The sequence below is a fragment of the Elephantulus edwardii genome, unplaced genomic scaffold (genome assembly GCF_000299155.1).
Source record: "Elephantulus edwardii isolate Elephantulus edwardi_28Jun2011 unplaced genomic scaffold, EleEdw1.0 scaffold00047, whole genome shotgun sequence".
NCBI classification, from domain to species: Eukaryota; Metazoa; Chordata; class Mammalia; order Macroscelidea; family Macroscelididae; genus Elephantulus; species Elephantulus edwardii.
The window spans coordinates 11,242,808-11,260,823 of NW_006399797.1; the positions used below are offsets into that span (position 1 = coordinate 11,242,808).

An 18,016-nucleotide genomic window follows, 5' to 3' on the forward strand; every position below is an offset into this window, starting at 1 on the left:
TATATATATATATATATACATTTATACACACACACACATACATACATTAGATAAATCTTCTGCTAGAGACTTCTTTAAAGTGTTCAAGAGTTGGGATACCAGTTTAAAGTCCGAAGTATGCCTTACTCAGCCTTGGTATTTTCAGTTGTTTTATATGCATGTGAAAAATGAACTATAAATAAGAACGAGGAAGAATAACTGGTGCTTTGAACTGTGATGTTGGGGAAGAATGTGGAATATACCATGGACTGCCAAAAGAGCAAACAAATCTATCTTGGAACAAATGCAGCCAGATTGTTCCTCAGAACCAAGATTAATTAGACTTTGTCTCATACTTTGGGCATGTTATCGGAAGGTGATCATCCTCAGAAAAAGAAGTTGTTTGGAAAAGTAGACGGTCAGCAAAGGGAAGGAAGATCCTCAAAGAAACGAATTGCCATGGTGACTGCAACAATGAGTTGAAACATCATGGAGATTATGAGGATGGTGCACGGTTTGGCAGGACCCTGTCCTGTTGTACATAGAGTCACTGCGAGCTGGAGCTGACTCGACAGCACCTAACAGCAGCAGCCTAAAAAATTGAAGGAATTTGCATAAAATAAGGCCCCAAGTATTGCTCTTGTCAGCAATAGAATTACAGTGTGAAGGTAGGATTTGAACTGCAAGTGTAAGTAGCAGCATATCTTTATTCTTGGTGAAGGTGCTGCCTCTGATAATACCTTTCTGGGTTTTCCAGAATTCAAGGCATTTGGACTCAACAGTTTGCACTCAAACTGTTGAGCCCAAGTTCAAGATCAGCAATAAAACACACAGCTTATAAACACAAGCAGTATTTAGCTGTTGTTGATAGATATGTTATTGTGTGCTTTAAGTCACTTACATCTCAGATTAACCCTATGAACAACAATTCTGAACGTTGCCTTCTCCTGACCCCACTTAACCATCTCTGACACACCCAACTCCATTACCACAGTCACTGTGTCAATCCATCTCATCTAAGGTCTCCCTCTCCTGTGCTGACCCTCCACTCTTCCAAGCACTATGATCTTCTTCAAGGACTGATTCTCCTGACAAATGCCCAAAGTATGTGAGACAGAATTTCAAAATCCTTACCTCCAAGGAGCAAACTGGTTCCACCTTCTCCAGGACAGACTTATTTGTTCTCTTGGCAGTATATTCAATACTCTTCTCTAGCATCGCAACTCAGAGGCATTGATTCTTCTTCTGTCATCCTTATTCATTGTCCAGCTCTCAGATGCATAACAAGCAATTAAGAAGACCCTGGTTTGGATCAGGCACATCTTCATCTTTAGACTGATGTCACTGCTCTATAGTACTCTGGAGATGTCCTTGACTGTTGATTTTCCCAGTGTAACTCATTTTGATTTCCTGACTGCTGGTGCCAAGGGTCCTAACTGTGAATCTGAGCAAGATGAAATAGTTAACAACTTCAGTCTTTGCTTCATGTATCATGATGCTGCTTATTGACTTTGTTTTCTTGATGTCAGAACAAGATCAGCCTCATCTGTGGCACTAGCACCCTATGGGAAGCAGGTTCTATGCCTGTAGGGGTGCAGGACTGATGTTCTGTACACACCTCTCTTGTGCCATGATTGATGGATCTCATTCTCTCCTCACCATATATAATAATGGGATTAGGCATTTCTCATACATGGACAGAGCAGAGAGAACATTTACTGTAAGGGAAGTTTTCCCAATAAACCCACTCATAGCTGTCAAGTTGGAACAAACTCATAACTGACTCTCTTCTGTATTTCCAAGGCTGTAAATAAAACAGGAGGAGACTGCCCATTTTTCTCCTACAAAACAGATAAGTGGACTCAAACCATCAATGAGGTATATAGCCTTTGGATTAACAGTACAACTCCCGATAGATAGTGCTACCAAATTCAAGTACAAGAGAGAAGGAGAGAAAAGGATTGTATTTCCAGACTTCATAATCAGGGCCCACGGCTTCTGGTTAGGCAGTTCTGGTGCAGGATTGGAAAGCTGCTTTATAGAGTGCTTTCCTATGTTCCAACACAAACAATCCTCCCATGGACAATACACACCTAGTCCTGTGTCAGAGGTCTAAATTTGGGGGCTGTGGCCGTTTGCATGAAAACATTTTCCAAGTGTTCATCCACGTGTCCCTGCCTGCCCCAGAGCACATAAGCCCCCCTCTACAGCCACTGAACTCTCCACCTCACTGCTGTGACTTCCAGCACAGATGTTAGTTAGTGCCAACTATAACAGTAGACTCCCTCCCATTCATTTGGTGATGTGCACACCTCTTTTCTGGAAAATGGAATGAGATCAGCTCATTCCTTTCAGGCCACACTGAACATCTGTCAGGTGGTGATGACATTGAGTCTCCAGTAGTCTAAGCCCAATGTGAATGGTTACTTTCTTGAATCTCTTCTAAATGAATTCTTCACTTTGTGTTAAATCTGGACCTTCTTGATTCTTGATCGCTCTGTGTGCAACCAGCACTTTAGGGAAGTCTGAAATAGTTTCCCCTTCTGCTTTTGTCATATTAATTTTCTAAATCTTTGTGAGAAAAGACAGCCTGTAGGAGAGATGCCACTTTGTTGCACAGTTAGAATAATTGGCTTAAAACAAGTATATCTCCAAGCCTGTTTTGAACAGTGACCTTTTCTTTGAGATGTCTGGGCTATCCTTTTGCTGGAGTGCGAAATGAAGATATTGTTACCTCTATTTTCTTTTCTGCATTTGGGTCTCAGACTGAAGAGTCAAAGGAGATTTTATCCTAAGACACAGGACATTTAAAAATATTTTTAATAGTGTGAAATAACATGGCATAATATATACAAAGAAAAATTAAGTGTGGGAAAAGGTTAAAATGGAGTGACGTCCGCTTCCTAAATAACATGTCTCCGGAAACCCTGTGAACTTTGATAAATGTCGATAGCTGTAGAGGGGCTTCAGGCCTTTTGTTGATAGGGTCGCTATGAGTCGTGCTCCTCGAAGGCAGTCAACAACAGCAGCAACAATATATAGTACATGATTATAACTTTGTAGTGTTGTTAGGTGCCACTGACATGGAACCCACTCATAACTGGCTCTCCACTAGGTTTTCAGAGGCATAAAATTGCACAGGAGGAGATTTCCTGTCATTGTTCTGCAGAACAGCTGGTGGCTTTGAACAGCCTCTTTGGGTTGACTGTGCTACTCCTTACCACAAGGCCAACAGAGCTTCCTTGATTATAACTTTATAAAAATTTTAACATTTTTAGAGCTAAAATGTGTTATACTAAAAAAAAATGAATCTGCATTGAACAAGATCTTTTAAGATCTAGCCGTATAAGATCTGTTGACAATAACAACTCAAAAGATTAGAAAGGAAAGAAGGACAGTGAGTTTCATGGAGGTAATGTTTATGTTGATAGAAGGTGAGAATGGTCACACAACTCTAAGAATGTAATCCATATCACTGAACTCTACCTGCAGAAATTGTTCAACTGATGTTTGTTCTGTTGCATACTTTCTAAACAAGACCAAAAATAAAATAAATTGTTTTAAAAGTTTTAGAAAAAGAGTAAAAGTAAAGCACACTAAAATATCAGTGAAGTTTTATCATGATAAAGAGGCTAGAATTTATGTATGTTGTTGTCATTGTGTACCACAGAGTCAGAACCAACCCCTAGCTGATTCTCTGGCAGGTTTCAGAATAGTTAATCGCACAAGAGGAGATGACCCATCATTCTCCTGTGGAGCAGCTGGTGGCCTCAAACTGTGTGCCTTTGGGATTGCAGCTCAGCTTCTTGCCGCTAGGCCACTAGAGCTCCCTTATTTATATATAATGAGCTTATTTTTTGCTTCTGCATTTTTCTTTTTTAAAATTTTTATTCAAGAAGGATGTTTTGCTCTTCAAATAAGAATAATATCTTTTATATAAAAGATATTTTCACATTCAAATACATCTCTCTCAAAACAGATATTGGAAGAAGTTTCAAGGAGTCTCATGTTACTAAATTCATTCTCTGTAGGTAATTCCATCAAAAGAAAACCCATGATAATCTTACAACTCCATAGTTTTTCCAATTTGTTTAAGGAATAAAGATTGCAGAGTATCTAAATTATGAACCAGACTTTTATCTAAGCATAACTGGTTGATACTGAACTACTTCAAGGAGTAGCAGTGGTACTAAAGGGAAAAGTCTAGCTACACTGAAGACATTGGCAAAAGATGAGGTCCCAGGAATTGATGGATTATTACCTAAGGCATTTCAGCAAACAGATGCAGCGCTGCTCATGCCAAGAAATTTGGAAAAGAGTCACCTGACCAACAAGCTGGAAGTTATCTATATTTGTACCCATATCATTCCAAAAAAGGTGACCGAACAGAATGCAGAAAGGATCAAACAATGTAGTTAATATCACATACTTATAAAATCTTGCTGAAGATTATACAGAAACAGCTGGAGCAGTACATTGACAGGCAACTACTGGAAATTTAATATGGATTCAGAAGATGTCGTTGAACAAGGGATAACATTACTGATGTCAGACAGATCTTGGCTGAAAGCAGAGAATACCAGAAATATATTTACTTATGTTTTATTGACCAAACAAACACATTCAACTGTGTGGATAGTAAGAAATTATTGATAACATTGAGAAGTGTGAAAATTCCAGAGTATTTCATCGTGCTCATAGAGAACCTGCACATGGACTAAAAGCAGGGTTTTCTCCCCCAAATAGGATAAGGGGATATTGCGTAATGTAAAATCACAAAGGGACATGTAAGGGTTGTATTCTTTCTCCATAGCTATTAAATTTCTATGCTGAGAAAAGAATCTAACAAGTTGGATTGTGGGAAGAATGTGGCATCAGGATTGGAGGAAGCCTAACAGTCTGTGATAGGTAGATTACACAACATTGCCTACAGAAAGTGAAGAGGACTTTGAAGTATTTAGTGAAGAAGACCAAGGCTAGAGTCTTCAGAATGGATTATACCTCAATATCAATTAAGCAAAAATTCTCACAACTGGACCAATAAGCAATATCATGATGATGGAGAAAAGATTAAAATTGTCAAGATTTCCATTTTATGTGGATCTATAATTAACACTCATGGAAGTAGTCATCAAGAAATAAAAATGTGCACTGCAGTAGGGAAATCTGCTGTCACAAATCAGTTTAAAGTCCTAAGGAAGAAATATATCATCAGTTTAAAGACCAAGATGTAACTGTCTCAATCCATAGTGGTTTTAATTGCCTTCTGTGCATGTGAAAGTTGGACAATGAATAAGAAAGAATTTGAGTTGTGATGTTGATGAAGATTATTAAGTATACCACAGACTACAAAAAAAATCAACCAAATCTGCCTTGGAATAAGTGCAGCCAGGGTGCTTATTAGGCAAGGATAGTGAGGCCTTGTCTCACATATTTTGGATATGTCAGGAGGGACCAGCCTCTTGAAGAAGAACAGAGGAGAGGAAGATCTTCAATGAAATGAAGCAGACAGCCTCACCTTATTTGAATTCCTTGTGTCTCAGTCTCTTCATCTGGGGCTGGATATGATACTACAGTGTTTTCTCATAGAGTTTTTATATCTGGGGCTGGATATGATACTACAGTGTTTTCTCATAGAGTTTTTATAAGGATTAAGTTAAATAATTCAGCACAGCTCAGGACTTGCAATAAACTCTAATAATGGTTTATGCTGGAATACTAACTGAGACTGGCAATTCCAACCACTCAGTGCTGCCAGAAAAGAGTGTCCTGGTGATAGGCTTAAATAACGATTATAGGCAAGAAAACTTTGTTAAACTCAATTCTGAAAAATACAGGACAAGGCAAAGTTCAACTCTTTTGTTCAAAGGCAAAGTTCTGATCTATTGTTCATAGGGTCACTAAGAGTCACAGCTGACTCAATGGCATCTAACAACAACAACACTGCAACATATGGAGTTGTCTTGATTTAGATCAATTCAATGGCTTGGGTTTAGGGTTTTGTTTTGTGTTTGGTTTAATGAAAGAATTAGGGTATCTGGTTGTTACAGTTTGTGCTTTCTCCTTCTATTTTTGTAAGACTCTAATGTTCCTGTAGTTGGACCCTTGCCATGATGGAGGTCCCAGTATATTGGAGGCCTACTTTATTTGGGTGCAACTTTGGTTTCTAGAGCTTCTTTTATACTGAGTTAAAATCTGTCATTCTGTGATTCACCCATTAGCCATTGTTTTACACTAGAATTATCTCTATACAGCTAAAGAAATAAAAGGAGATAAAAGTTTATGTCAATTCTGCTTTGTAATCAACAGTTTCATGTCTTTTATGAGTAGCTGAAGTAAAGCACATTTCTTTTCAGCTAACTGTTGTAAATTAAAAGAAGATGAGAAATAAGGGGCTAGGGTTTTGTCTTCACTCTATCAAGTTTTTGTGCACAGAACAAATCATTCAAAAAAATCTGGGCTTCATTTCTCTCCTTAGAAAATGAAGCAATTATGTCACAGCACTGATGACAAACCAGTTTCATCTCACATTCCATCTTTGATTGACTGGTAGTTTTTCCAAACTCAGTATTGAAAGAGAAGTTAGAATTATTGGTCTCTGAACTCAGTGTTTTCTGCCAAGGATATGGATGGATGATGGATAACACTAGAGCCACAGAGTTGTCTTCCCTTTATTATAGAATCTAAGGTTTCCTGTGTTCTTAATTGACAAATTATTGTTGTTGTTAGGAACCTTCAAGTTGGCTCCAACTCATAGAAACCATGTGCAACTAAGTGAAACACTGGTATGTCCTGTGCCATCCTCTTCACTGTTGCTATGTATTGATTCATTGTGTCAATCCATCTTATTGGGAGTTTTCTTCTTTTTTGCTTAGCTTCTGCTTTACAAAGCATGATGCCTTTCTTCATCCTTGGTTTAAGGAGCATTCTCACTGTGCTTTTAAGACAGATTTGTTCATTCTTCTGAAAATTCATGGGGTGTTCAGCATTCTTTAATATCATAATTCAAAGGCATCAATTCTTATGTCTTCCTTAGTTATTGTCTAGTTTTCACGTGCATGTAAGTACTGCTCGTTGATGTTGAGTTTGAACTAATAGCTGACCCTCCAGTGGGTTTACAGGAGAATATAAATTGTGTGGGAGGAGATTTTTTCTTTTTATCTAGCAGATTTGAACTACTAGAGAGATACCACCTTTGGATTAGCAACACAACTCCCTATAGGCTAGCCCCAAAGATGACTGAAAATCCTGTGGCTTGAGAATTAGTGCTCGAGTGACACCATTGCTTTTTTCTTTAAAGGGTTCTTGGTAGCAGAATTGCCCAATGCAGTATGACATTTGATGTTTTTATTGTTGCTTCTTTGTGTCTTGACAATGGATCCAATCAAAATGAAATCTTAACAATTTTAGTATTTTCCCTCTTTATAATTATGTTGACTATTAGTCCAGTTGTGGGGATGATTTCTTTTTTACTTTTATGTTGAGTTGTAATTCATATTGAAGGTTATGTAATCTTTGATGTTCGACAGTTAGTGCTTCAAGTTTTCTCTCTTCCCAGCAAGCAAGACTATATCATCTGCATATGTTGATAAGTCTTCTTCTAATTCTAATGTCACATTCTTCTATATTTAGCCCAGTCCCTTAGGCTATTTGTTCAGCATGTTGTTGTTATATGCCATCAAGTCACCTGCAACTCATAGTGACCCTAGGTACAACAGCACTAAACCCTGTTCTATCCTGTGACAATCTTATTGTCTCTGACACAACCACCCCCATGACCCCAGTCACTGAATCAATCCATCTCATTGAGACACTTCTTCTCCTGTGCTGTCCCTCCATCCTCCAAAGCATGACATCTCTCTCCAAGGACTGGTTCCTCCTTGCAACATGTCCAAAGTATGTCAATATATCTATATCTATCTCTATCTATATCTATATATCTATATATATCCCATTGTTACATTAAAATGACTATCTCTCAATCTTGATACACCTTCTAAAGAATAATAATGAAGCCTTTAAAAATTTTCATTCCTTGAAATATTATCCATAATTTCTTATGATTCATGTAGTCAGCCACCTTTGCATAATTAATAAAACAGAGATAACATGTCTCTGATATTCTGAACTTTCAACCAAAATCCATTTGATATCTAGACGATCCATTTCTGAAATGTGACAGCTAGTGACAGCCACATGTAGGGCTGTTCTAATCTGAAACACTTGAGGCCACCATGACTTAGAGTCAACAGCATTTGGAGGGTTTCTGTTTGTTTGCTTGCTTTGGTTAGCTTAATGGTAAGAGTCCTGGGTGGTGTAAAGTTTTAAATTGTTGCAGTTAGTTGTAAGCTGATATGTTTGCAGTTATAGCCAAAAGAGAAACTTTGATAGACAGTCTTTGTGATTTATTTTGAAAAATAAGCTATTGAAAACCTCATGGACACCCAGAACCAGGAGATAATAAAGTAGGTAAATGGGACCTTCTAAGCATCAAATCTTTATGCATATAAAAAAATTTCTCCAACAGGGTAAAAAGGAAAGCCACAGATTGGAAAAAAAATTTGGTTTTGACATATCTGACAAGAGACTCATATCTAAAGTTTATAGAATACTCCAGCACCTCAACAGGGAAAAAGGTAAACAACACAATTACAAAATGGTTACAGGATAGGAATAGACACTTCAACAAGGAAAACATTCAGATGTCAAACAAACACATGAATAAATGTTCAAAATCCTTACCTATCAGAGAGCTACAGATAAAAACAATTATGAGATAGCACCTCACCCCAGCAACAATAGCAAAGTTCAACAGAGCAACAAACTATAAATGCTGGCAAGGCCGTGGAGAGATTGAAATTCCGATTCACTGCTGGTGAGAATATAAAATGGTGCAACCACTGTGGAAGGTGGTTTGATGCTTTTTCAAAAAGTTAGAAACACTGGACTCAGTCACGCCACTACTAGGAATATACCCTAAAGAAACCAGAAACACCATCTAAATAGATATATGCACACCCACTTTTATTGCTGCATTATTTATAATAGCAAAGAGATGAACGAAATCCCAGTTCCCATCATCAAATTAATGGATAGAAAAACTATGGTATAGTCATTCAATGGAATACTATCCAGCACTGAAAAACAATGAACTCATAAAACGTTGCACAAGGGTGACCCTGCAAGACATTATGCTGAATGAAATATATCAGTCACAAAAACACAAATACTGCATAGCACACTGTTATAAAGCAGGTCTGACATGGAGGCTTGGAGGAGAATAGGATAAGAGTGTATAGATAATGAACATTGCACTGGAACAGATGAAGGAAGGAACTGTTGTTTAAAAGGAATATATGATTAGGCATTATACATATGGCAACAGTCCAGAAAAAGGGGTACATTACAAAGAGGTCTGGGTGGGGAGGAGGAGGAGGGAGGTAATTGAACAACAATCACTTAATATTTAAAAAAAAAATAAATGAATATTTTTTTAAAATGCAAAACAACTATGAGATATCATCTCACCCCAGGAAGAATAGAAAAATTTAGCAGAGCAGCAAACATCAAATGCTGGCAAGGTTGCAAAGAAACTGGAACCCTTATTCACTGTTGGTGAATAACTAACTGTTAGGATTGTAAAATGGTGTAACTACTACGGAAGGCTGTCTGGTGCTTTCTTGCAAATAGAAATACCATTTGACCCAGCAATTCCACTGCTGAAAATATACCCTAAAGAAACTATAACCACCACTCAGGCAAATATATGCACACCCATGTTTATTGTGGCTTGTTCACAATAGCAAAGAGTTGGAAACAACCTAAGTGTCCATCAACAAATGAATGGATAGAGAAGCTGTGGTATATTCACACAATGGAATACTATGTTGCTTTGAAAAACAGAGAACTCATGAAATATATGAAATGGGTGACCTTGGAGGACATTATGCTGAGTGAAATATCTCTGTCACAAAAGGACAAATATTGCATAGTGCCACTGTTATAGAATGGGACTGACATCAGGCTTGGGGTGAGACTGAGAAATATGGGATAAATAATGTATATTGCATTGAAACAGATGAGGGAGAGAACTGATTAAAAGTGATATATGATTAGGTATTATTATCATGACAAGAGTCCAGAATGAAGGCTGCATAGTTGAGTGGACTCGGGGAGGGGGCGGACTCTATAAAAATGAATGAATTTTTCTTTTACTCATCAAAGAGAAGAGTGAACTGGGGGTGGGGTGGGCCGGGAGAAAAGTACAACAATGAATGAATGGAAATCCAAAGTCTCCGCAAAAGTTCATTAAAATTAATAATTAAATATGTGTACTTGTTATAAAAACAGAAAATATTTTAAAAAAATGTAAACTGGGGGAAGGGGAATAGAGAGGGGGGTAAAAATGTGCATCAGTGAATGAATGGAAATCTAACTTTTCTGTAAATTTCATTAAAATCACAATTAAAAATTTTTCAGAAAAAAAGCTGAATTGACAAATAATATGTGATTTAAAGAAAAAAAGAAAAGAAAACCTCATGGAGCAATTCTACTCTGTTACAATGGAGTTACCATAAGTCAGAGCTGGGCAGGAATATTTGGAACAAGCTGACTTCAGAGACAGACGGGGAAATTGAGAAGGAGAGATTATAATTAGTGTGCACTAACTTGTAAATGTTGACATTGGATTCCTAGTGACCATAGAACATTTTGAGGGGGAGTTTGGCCTGGAGATAAGCATTTGGAATTTTAGTTTTATTCAAAGCAATGAGAGTAAATAGCTTCCCAAGAAAGAAATTTTCGAGGGCAGAGCTCAGGACACCAACTGGAGAAAGTTAAGCAACATTTCAAAGGTATTTCTGAGAGGACTAGTGGTTTATTTAGCTCAGGAATGTCTCAGTAATTTGAACTCTTCCAAGAGAATATTATAAAAACAAAATTTGTTTCCAAATGGTGGCATTTGAAGAAGGAGACTATTTCAAGAATAGAATCCTGAAGAGTTGCTGTTTGTATGCTTGGCAAAAGACCCACACATTTTTATTTGGGAAATGAAGACATTTTTTAATTATAGGATCACATAAAAACATCTGAAAGCTGTAAACATTCTTGTAAGTTACAGCTCATTCTTTAGTGGTTTAATCGTTTTCACTTTTACGAACGATTTTAAATGGAAATGCATTTTATCTCGCAGCATCATTTTAGTGTTTTCATCCTTGGTGTTTTTCATCCCTGACATACATTCTATTTAATGCTTCCAAAGCAAAGGGGATGATCTTGGTGAGCATTTCTGATGTTTCCCATAAAATCCTGTTTTGACTTGATATTGCCATTTGTTTCCTGCCAAGTGAAACAGCATTTCATACAAAGGAAGTGATCTGGGAAAGAAAGGAAGACAGAAGCTAGTTGGCTGAAAAATGGATTTCTTCAAAATGGAAATTAATCAGAATGTAAGGTTATAGCAAGTAAGTGTATAGATCATTTCTTTTCTGAGAAAGACAGAGTATCTGGAAGAGGGGACAGGGAGCCACAGATTGTTGTTGTTGATTGCTGTCGAACTGAGCACGACTCATAACAACCCTATGAACAAAAGGCCTGAAGTCTTCCCATAACTATCATCATTTATCAAAGTTCATAGAGTTTCCAGCGGCATGTTGTTCAGGAAGTGGATGCCATTCCTGCTCCTTTCTAATGATCAGCAATGTCTTGCATGGTGCAGATGCTAAGCCAGGAGATCTGGATCGGCACTTTTTAAAGGAAGACTCTGGCCTTAAAAGTTTGCTGTTTGAAATGGCTTTTTTAGACACAGATTTTTACTTCACCACGTGGATGAGTGGGAATATACGAATAGGAAATATTAGTCTATTCACAAGGGAATTGACTAGTTTCACCATTAAATTCAGCAGATTCAGCAGCAGAATCTGGGTATCTTCCCACCAACAAAGAAGAAGCAGAGTATGCAGAATGTGTGTCCTTTGGAGCCAGAGAGTCCTGCACCACTTAGACCAGGGTCTACAAGAGCAGCAGTAGTAGCAGCTGCCGCAGAAGAGAACTAGAGATCCGACATGAGACAGAGCTCACATTCGGCCTGCTATTGCATGGAACCAGAGCTAAGAGTCTTTGCCTATGCTTGCTCTAAGACTGGGGGAGAGCCATAATTGGCAGGACAAAGAGCTTCGTAACACTGGCTAAAGCCATAAAGCACATTTCAGAAGCCATCCTAACTGAAGGATTGTTTTCTGCTGCCAAACCTTAATTATAAGCCTGTGAGTATATTTCGGAAGTTGTCCTGACTGAGTGGTTGAAATCTGCTATCAAACCAAATCTCATCATTTTCAATATAGTTCCATGTGTTCTGTGAGCTATTGCAATAGATTTTGGGCCCAGGAGAGCAGTATACTGGTGTTAAGAATTAGTACAAAGAAGGATGAGAGCAGGGCAGACATGTCTGAGCTCATGGGAGTTGGTTTTGTGTTGTTAATGGTAATTGTGGGGGCAGTTCTTCCTTGTGAGATTATTAAAAGTTGGATATGGATGTCCCCATGTGGCCCTGGCTCTTTTTACAAAGACTCTTTCATCCTCCAAATTCTTATAAAGATACATATTTTGTTGTTGTTGTTATGTGCCATCGAGTCACTTGTGACTCATAGTGACCCTGTGTACAACAGCCCTAAACCCTGCTCTATCCTGGGCCAATCGCACTGCCTCTGACACACCCATCCCGATTACCCCAGTCTCTGAATCAATGCACCTCATAGAGGGCCTTCCCCTCCTGTGCTGTTCCTCCACCCTCCCAAGCATGATATCCCTCTCCAAGCACCAATCCCTCCTTACAACATGTCCAAAATATGTCATATGAAGCCCCAGAATCCTTGCCTCCAAGGAGCAGCCCAGTTTAACCCTCTCCAGGATGAATCTGTTTGTTTTCAATACTCTTCTCCAGCACCACTGCTCAAAGGCATCAATTCTCCTTTTATCCTCCCTAGTCATTGTCCAGCTCCGTGATGCATAACAAGTGATTGCAAAGACCATGACCTATATCAGACACACCTTAGGCTTCAAAGTGATGCCATTGCTTCTCAGTACTTCAGAGAGGTCCCTAACAGCAGACTTTCCTATTGCAATACGTCTATTAATTTCCTGGCTGCTGGTGCCAAAAGTGTTGGCCGTGGAGCCAAGCAGACTAAAGTTGTTAACAGTCTCAATCTCTGCGCCATCCATCCTGATGCTGCCAATAGTGAGAATCTTTGTCTTCTTGATTTTTTTTAAATAGTGCCCCCTCCTTCCCTGCCAAATATTTGCACTAAATTAAAATACTGTATCATACTTTTAGATGTATCATCTTTTTTTATATTTAAGGCCCAAGGGATTCTACTAAATTAGGATACAAATTAGGTACCAAAGAAAACAAAGCCCATTACAAAATGGCATTTTGTTTGGATTGAGGAGAACAGGCACAGGGAGTATATAAAAAAACAAAACAAAACACAACATCACTGTAGAGTTGATTCTGATTCATAGCAGCCCATGTGTTACAGAATAGGCTTGTGCTATAGGATATTTTTGGTTGTAGCCTAAATTTACAAAAGTAGATCAGCAGGCTCTTTTTGTGTCATACCAATAGGTGATTTTGAAATGTTAACTTCTAGGTTAGTATTTTTTATATTGTTGGGTGCCACCAAGTCAATTCTAACTCATAGCAGCCCTGTGTTCAACAAAATGGACCACCACCCTGTCCTGCAGGGAAGATGCATCCAATAATTGCCATGCTTGAGGCCATGGTGCAGCCACTATGCCAGTCTCATTGACAATTGTCCTCTTTTTTGGTTGACCCTTTACCAAGGATGATATCCTTCTTCAGGGACTAGTCTCTTCTGACAATATGTTCAAAGGACTTGCCATAAAGTAATTCTCATGGACCATTCTGGCTGTACTTCTTCCAAAGTACAGTAGGTAGTAATTGAGTTGTTGTTATGTGCCCTTAGTCATTTGCAATTCATAGTGACCCTATGTACAATAGCCCTGAAACTTACTCTATCCTGTGCTAATTTTATTGTCTCTGATACACCTACCCTCATTACCCTAGTCACTGAATTGATACATCTCATTGAGGGTCTTCCTCTCTTTCTCTGTCCCACCACCTTTCCAAGTATGATGTCCCTCTCCAAGGACTGGTCCCTTCTTGCAACATGCCCAAAGTCAGAGGAAGCCTCAGAATCCTTGCCTCCAAGGAGCAGACTGGTTTCACCCTCTCTAGAATGAAACTGTTCTTTTGGCAGTCCATGGTATATTCAATACTCTTCTCCAGCACCAAAACTCAAAGACATCAATTCTCTTTCTATCATCCCTAGTTATTGTCCAGTTCTCTGATATATAGCAAGCAATTGCGAAGACTATGGTCAAGACCAGGTGCATCTTAGTCTCCAGACTGACATCACTACTCTTCAGTACTCTTGAGAGGTCCCCGACAGCCGACTTTCCCAATGCAATTCATCTTTGATTTCCTGGCTGCTGGTACCAAGAGTGTTGATTGTGAAACCAAGTAAACTAAAGCTGTTAACAATCTCAGTCTCTTCACCATCTATCATAATCCTACCAATTGGCCCAATGGTGAGAATCTTTGTTTTCTTGATGTTGAGTTTCAATCCATATTGAAGGCTGCAGTCCTTTACCTTCTATAGCAAGCGCTTCAGGTCCTCCTCAGTTTCAGCAAGCAGGGTTGTGTCATTTGCATAACGCAGGATGTTCATGAGTTTTCCTCCACTCTTGATGTCACATTCCTCCTCATACAGTCCAACCTCCCAGATGATCTGTTCTGCATACAGATTGAAAAGGTATGGAGACAAAATACATCCCTTGTGCATACTCCTCCAGATTCTGAACCATGCAGTGCCTCCTTTCTCTATTCTGATGACTACCTCCTAGCCAAATTATAGGTTTCATATAAGCACAATCCAATGTTCTGGGATAATAACTCCAAAATTAATTATTCCAGAGGTCTCTACCAATAGAGAAATTAAGCACCATTTCTAGTCAGGATCCAAAATTACCTGTTTGTATAGGCTTTCTCCACCTTTTCAGTGGACAAACCATGTTATTTCTGCTGAAGAATTATCTAAACAGGTGATGGACTTTGTGTTACAGCAAATAGCCTGTGAAGAAAAAGGAGAAGAAATAGACCATAAAAATATAAAATTAAAGGTGTGGAAAACTTAGGGGCTTTTTGGTTTTTGTTTTTCTGTATCTAGTGGTTACAATTGCTGCAAACTTTCCTTTTGTGTTATATCCTTGGGATTTTAGTTACTTTATTTTGTCTTTACATTGGTTGTCTGTTTTATTCCCACAGGGTAAATGTAGTTAGTTGACCTGTTTGGTAGCTAAAGGCACTTTATGTTTGAACACTCTATTTAAGGTTGAAGCAGGAGAAAGAATTGGGGTAGAATTGATTGTTGAAAGGCCTTTTGCAATTCTCACTTTTCTCCAACATCTTTCTTCCTCAGCTACCATTAAGCTTAATTTAGAACAGTGTAAATCACAGGACTCAAAATTTATGTTATGCACTGAAGTCAGCTAGTAAACAACTTGTCTTTTCACTACCTAGCATTATTCAAAGTGTAAATTCAGTGCCCTGGAACAGTTTTGGTTTCTTATTGATGGCCTTTCACTGACCCCAAGTCCTCTGTGGGTTTTATCATATAACATATTGTCTGTGGTTACCAAGCTCACCTCTGCCTAACTCTGACAGAAGCATGAATCACCAATTGCTAAAAGCAGCCCATCAGTTTGGGGAGGACCAACTAAATAGAACAGATTATGGGCTTGTTGTTTTTCTGTATTTAAAAAATGTTTTGGGTACTTTAAAAAATCTTCAGGGATCCTAAGTATTTAACAGAGTCATCCTTTTTCATTCTCATGACTCTTCTGGCATTTTAAGGTATAATTCTGTACCTTTCCCCTTTTGAACTTGAGTGGACGAAAACAAGGGCTGATGCTCAGTATTAGAAATCTGGCCCTCAGAGCTTGTTTATCCTGAAACAGAGTAGGAATGTGTGGAAGAGAACCAGGATTTGGGTCCTGGCCACAGAAGTGAGCAATCATCACGGCAAACTTGGTAAATGCTTGCATGAAAATATCCTCCATCTTTCTCAAGATTAGGGTCATCCTTCGTAGCTCCACATTTTATCTAATAAGTGCATCCCCTTCCTTGGAAAGAAGTAACTATGAATTAAATATCAATCCTTACCTAACACTCATAAGATGGTCAGGTGTGACTTCAATTTGTCCTCATCTTAAGAGGGAAATGAGAATACCTGGCACTTTTCAAAGTAGTGGATGGTGAGAAGTAACACAGATGGGCCTGGCCAAAACCCAGGCTAGCCTTAGCAGTTGACAGAGTTGCACTGATTGGAGAGAAATGATAAGGCAAGAAGAATGAGAAGTGTGCTCAGTGATAAATGTTGGGGTATCTTTGACTCAATGGTCATTGCGTAGGTAAAGGGATTTAAGGCTTTGGTAAGCTGAGAATTTTTGGATCACAATTCTCTTGCCATCCTTAGAGAAGATAGGAGTAAAACAAAGGTTAGATTGTGTTATCCTTTATCCTTAAATGGCTCTTGGGAATAATTTTCTTTCCCCTGTTGAAAATCCAGTCTTAAAATGGCAAGCCCATTGTTAAAGACACTGAATCAATCCATGTCACTAAGGAACTTTCTCTTTCTCTGACCCTCCACCTTACCCATCATTTTTCCAGGGATTGGTCACTCCTGACATCATGGCCAAAGTATTTGAGACCAAGTTTTTGAGTTTCAAAGGAGCACTCTGGTGCATTTACTTGAAGGCAGACATATTGGTTCTTTGGGCAGCCCATGGGATATTCTATATTCTTCTCAAGCACCACAATTAAAGAGCACTGATTATTCTTCTGTCTCCTGTCATTCTTATGTGTTGTCAAACTTTAAGATCTATTGGAAGTAATTGAAAAGACCATGACTTGGATCTTAAGTCTTTCACTTTGCATCCTTGCTCTTTGGCACTTTGATGAGCTCCTTGACAGCAGATTTTCCCAATGTAACTCATCTTTTGATTCTTCACTGCTGTTACCAAGGGTGTCAGTGTTTAGCTACCTTTAACTAAGCATTAGGCATGAGGCTGTACACTTTATATTGTCTCTATCAGTCCCTATAGGTTTTATTTTCTTCAATTTAAACATGTTAAGAAAAAGCAAATTGTGGCTTCTCGAGTGAAGTAACCCCCTAGCACTTACACAGTGAGGAAAGGATAGAGCTGGGACATGGACAGATTGAATGTGTCTCCCTCTTAGTTATTCCTTTCCTTTTCCTGCTAAGATACTCTTACTTACTGAGGTCATAGTAGCCTCATGCTTACTCTCAGCCAAGATGCTAAGTGATTGTCAAGGTTTTTAGGTGACAACAGTTTAAACTGACTCTAGGCACTCTTTTTTGTTTTGGAAAATATGTGTGTTTTAAATAACTCACAGAAAAGCCACAATGATGGGACAAGTGGGTCAAGGTTATCATTAAAGCAGGACCTACCACAAGTGCTAGAAATAATTCAGGTTAGTAGTTCTCTGCTGATAAGCCTACTATGCCATATATGTTCATTATCATTGCTGTTAGAGGACCTCAAGTAGGCTCAATTCATAAGTTTAACAGGAAGAAATACCGCCTAGTCATGTGCCATCTTCACAATCTCTGCTTATGCCCGTTGTTGCAGCCACCATTCCAGTCCATTTCATTGAAGGGCTTCCTCTTTTTTGCTTACCCTTTCCCAAGCATGATGTCTTTCTCTATTAATTGCTGTCTTTATAACCCATCCAAAGTAAGATGAAGGCTCACATCCTTTCTTGTAATGAGCACTCTAGCTGTACCTCCTTAAAGATCAATCTGTTTAATCGTCTGGCAGTAAATGGTATATTCAGTGTTCTTTTGGGAATACACAATTTGAACATAGACTTTGTCAGCTTTCCTTTTTCAGCTTTTGTTTGCATGTGGAGTGGTTTAAAAACAGCATAGCTTAAGTC

General features: G+C 38.6%; 1 protein-coding gene across 1 annotated transcript in view; it reads left to right on the plus strand.

Moving 5' to 3' along the window:
* The window catches only part of IRAK3 (interleukin-1 receptor-associated kinase 3), a 125,765-nt gene that overhangs the window by 102,396 nt on the left and 5,353 nt on the right, over window positions 1-18,016 (plus strand). The gene's annotated exons all lie outside the window — the stretch shown is intronic.